This window comes from Acipenser ruthenus, unplaced genomic scaffold (genome assembly GCF_902713425.1).
Source record: "Acipenser ruthenus unplaced genomic scaffold, fAciRut3.2 maternal haplotype, whole genome shotgun sequence".
Lineage (NCBI taxonomy): Eukaryota > Metazoa > Chordata > Actinopteri > Acipenseriformes > Acipenseridae > Acipenser > Acipenser ruthenus.
In genome coordinates this window covers 605-5000 of record NW_026708374.1, presented here as the reverse complement: position 1 = coordinate 5000, position 4396 = coordinate 605, and positions in this window count along the sequence as shown.

The window sequence follows — 4396 nt, the reverse complement described above, 5'->3', positions numbered from 1 at the left end:
CACCCTGCTGTGCAGCGGGAGTCTCGTGTGGATCACGCTGCTGTGCAGCGGGAGTCTCGTGTGGATCACGCTGCTGTGCAGCGGGAGTCTCGTGTGGATCACCCTGCTGTGCAGCGGGAGTCTCGTGTGGATCACCCTGCTGTGCAGCGGGAGTCTCGTGTGGATCACGCTGCTGTGCAGCGGGAGTCTCGTGTGGATCACGCTGCTGTGCAGCGGGAGTCTCGTGTGGATCACGCTGCTGTGCAGCGGGAGTCTCGTGTGGATCACCCTGCTGTGCAGCGGGAGTCTTGTGTGGATCACGCTGCTGTGCAGCGGGAGTCTCGTGTGGATCACGCTGCTGTGCAGCGGGAGTCTCGTGTGGATCACGCTGCTGTGCAGCGGGAGTCTCGTGTGGATCACCCTGCTGTGCAGCGGGAGTCTCGTGTGGATCACGCTGCTGTGCAGCGGGAGTCTCGTGTGGATCACCCTGCTGTGCAGCGGGAGTCTCGTGTGGATCACGCTGCTGTGCAGCGGGAGTCTCGTGTGGATCACGCTGCTGTGCAGCGGGAGTCTCGTGTGGATCACCCTGCTGTGCAGCGGGAGTCTCGTGTGGATCACGCTGCTGTGCAGCGGGAGTCTCGTGTGGATCACGCTGCTGTGCAGCGGGAGTCTCGTGTGGATCACGCTGCTGTGCAGCGGGAGTCTCGTGTGGATCACGCTGCTGTGCAGCGGGAGTCTCGTGTGGATCACGCTGCTGTGCAGCGGGAGTCTCGTGTGGATCACGCTGCTGTGCAGCGGGAGTCTCGTGTGGATCACCCTGCTGTGCAGCGGGAGTCTCGTGTGGATCACCCTGCTGTGCAGCGGGAGTCTCGTGTGGATCACGCTGCTGTGCAGCGGGAGTCTCGTGTGGATCACGCTGCTGTGCAGCGGGAGTTTCGTGTGGATCACGCTGCTGTGCAGCGGGAGTCTCGTGTGGATCACGCTGCTGTGCAGCGGGAGTCTCGTGTGGATCACGCTGCTGTGCAGCGGGAGTCTCGTGTGGATCACGCTGCTGTGCAGCGGGAGTCTCGTGTGGATCACGCTGCTGTGCAGCGGGAGTCTCGTGTGGATCACGCTGCTGTGCAGCGGGAGTCTCGTGTGGATCACCCTGCTGTGCAGCGGGAGTCTCGTGTGGATCACCCTGCTGTGCAGCGGGAGTCTCGTGTGGATCACGCTGCTGTGCAGCGGGAGTCTCGTGTGGATCACGCTGCTGTGCAGCGGGAGTTTCGTGTGGATCACGCTGCTGTGCAGCGGGAGTCTCGTGTGGATCACGCTGCTGTGCAGCGGGAGTTTCGTGTGGCTCACGCTGCTGTGCAGCGGGAGTCTCGTGTCCCGTCTGAGCTGTGCTGGTCAGGGCTGAGAGCAGGGAGGGTGTGTGAAGCAATCTCTTCTGCTGAACACTTTGCAACTTCCCCTTCCTGCTTGTGTGTGTGTGTGTGTGTGTGTGTGTGTGTGTCAGCAGAAAATAAACTCGCCCCCCCCCTCCCCCACCACCACTAAAAAAAAAAAACGACTTCCGTTTTTGATCAAAAAGCCTGTTTTCTGAGCCAGCAGCAGCCCTGCCCGTTTCCCTCGATGCAGTGAGAGTGAAGCCGGCCGCTGGCGTCTGTCTCCGCTCAGCTCTCTCTTTTCAGGTACTCTCTTTTTTTTTTTTCCTTTTCTTCAGAGAGCTGGTTTGTGAGCGTGACGCAGCGCTTGCTTTCCTATCTGAACCCCTGCACAGTCCTGACCCAGCCCGACCCGACTCTGCTTCTCTCTGTCTCCCTGCACAGTCCTGGCCTCGCTGCTCTCTGTCCCCCTGCACAGTCCTGGCCTCGCTGCTCTCTGTCTCCCTGCACAGTCCTGGCCTCGCTGCTCTCTGTCTCCCTGCACAGTCCTGGCCTCGCTGCTCTCTGTCTCCCTGCACAGTCCTGGCCTCGCTGCTCTCTGTCCCCCTGCACAGTCCTGGCCTCGCTGCTCTCTGTCTCCCTGCACAGTCCTGGCCTCGCTGCTCTCTGTCTCCCTGCACAGTCCTGGCCTCGCTGCTCTCTGTCCCCCTGCACAGTCCTGGCCTCGCTGCTCTCTGTCTCCCTGCACAGTCCTGGCCTCGCTGCTCTCTGTCTCCCTGCACAGTACTGGCCTCGCTGCTCTCTGTCTCCCTGCACAGTCCTGGCCTCGCTGCTCTCTGTCCCCCTGCACAGTCCTGGCCTCGCTGCTCTCTGTCTCCCTGCACAGTCCTGGCCTCGCTGCTCTCTCTCCCCCTGCACAGTCCTGGCCTCGCTGCTCTCTGTCTCCCTGCACAGTCCTGGCCTCGCTGCTCTCTGTCTCCCTGCACAGTCCTGGCCTCGCTGCTCTCTGTCTCCCTGCACAGTCCTGGCCTCGCTGCTCTCTGTCTCCCTGCACAGTCCTGGCCTCGCTGCTCTCTGTCTCCCTGCACAGTCCTGGCCTTGCTGCTCTCTGTCTCCCTGCACAGTCCTGGCCTCGCTGCTCTCTGTATCCAGCAGCTTCTATTGCAGAGTGGAGTGGCTGCTTTGCATTGCAAATCATATTGAAATGAAGGGTGAAGCTGAGGGCCAGTGAGCTCAGACCTCCGACAGCCCCCTGGTGTGAAATGTGCCACGGCTTCCACGGGTTTAGGGTTTTTAATAATGAAACACCACGGCTTCCACGGGTTTAGGGTTTTTAATAATGAAACACCACGGCTTCCACGGGTTTAGGGTTTTTAATAATGAAACACCACGGCTTCCACGGGTTTAGGGTTTTTAATAATGAAACACCACGGCTTCCACGGGTTTAGGGTTTTTAATAATGAAACACCACGGCTTCCACGGGTTTAGGGTTTTTAATAATGAAACACCACGGCTTCCACGGGTTTAGGGTTTTTAATAATGAAACACCACGGCTTCCACGGGTTTAGGGTTTTTAATAATGAAACACCACGGCTTCCACGGGTTTAGGGTTTTTAATAATGAAACACCACGGCTTCCACGGGTTTAGGGTTTTTAATAATGAAACACCACGGCTTCCACGGGTTTAGGGTTTTTAATAATGAAACACCACGGCTTCCACGGGTTTAGGGTTTTTAATAATGAAACACCACGGCTTCCACGGGTTTAGGGTTTTTAATAATGAAACACCACGGGCTTCCACGGGTTTAGGGTTTTTAATAATGAAACACCACGGCTTCCACGGGTTTAGGGTTTTTAATAATGAAACACCACGGCTTCCACGGGTTTAGGGTTTTTAATAATGAAACACCACGGCTTCCACGGGTTTAGGGTTTTTAATAATGAAACAAAGTTCAATTTATTGAAGGAATCAAACACCTGGACTGGCTGACACTGCTCTGCAATGGGAGTTTTAACCCTACAAGTAAAACCCATCTAACACACAGAATGCAGACCATGTTGTAAAGTATTGCAGTGTGAGCGTGTTAGCGTGTGTGCGTGTGTACAGTTACAAACACAGTCCTCTCCTCTCTCTCTCTCTCTCTCTCTCTCTCTCTCTCTCTCTCTCTCTCTGTGTGATTTGCATTCCTCCAGTGGGATTTGAATACAGTGACATCACCGATTCAGATTCTCTGTGCATGTGCAGCGTTCCTACACATCTCGTTACCCAGCATGCTATTGTGCAGTGATGTCATCACGCGCCCAGGACACTACTTCACAAACTCGGGATCCTCTCTCTCACTCTCACTCCCTCTCTCACTCTCTCACTCTCTCTCAGCTTCAGTTGCTAAGAATGAAGACACACACACACACGCACACACACGCACACACACGCACACACACAATCTTGCTCCAGTAGATCGACAGGCAGCTCTCTCTGAAGTTTCACACAAAAGCAGGACAAACACAGAGCAGAGAGCAAGGAAGTGACCGGGGTCTGAACTAGGAGGAAACATGAGTGTGTGTGTGTGTGTGTGTGTGTGTGTGTGTGTGTGTGTGTGTGTGTGTGTGTGTCTCACTGTGTGTGTGTGTGTGTCTCACTGTGTGTGTGTCTCACTGTGTGTGTGTGTGTGTGTCTCACTGTGTGTGTGTGTGTGTGTCTCACTGTGTGTGTGTCTCACTGTGTGTGTGTGTGTGTGTCTCACTGTGTGTGTGTGTGTGTGTCTCACTGTGTGTGTGTCTCACTGTGTGTGTGTGTGTGTGTCTCACTGTGTGTGTGTGTGTGTGTGTGTGTGTCTCTGGGAGTCAATTGAAAATTCTAAACACAATAAACAAATGTGTGTGTATAGAGGGAGGGGGGGATGGGGAGGAGGGGAGGAGGGGAGGAGGGGAGGAGGGGAGGGGGGGCGTGTTTCCGGTTCAGTTATTCTTGTTCCTCTGCTAACAGCACAGATTCCAGCAGGGTCACTGTAGACATTTATCTTTCATTTCCTGGCAAGAGCTGAGGAAAA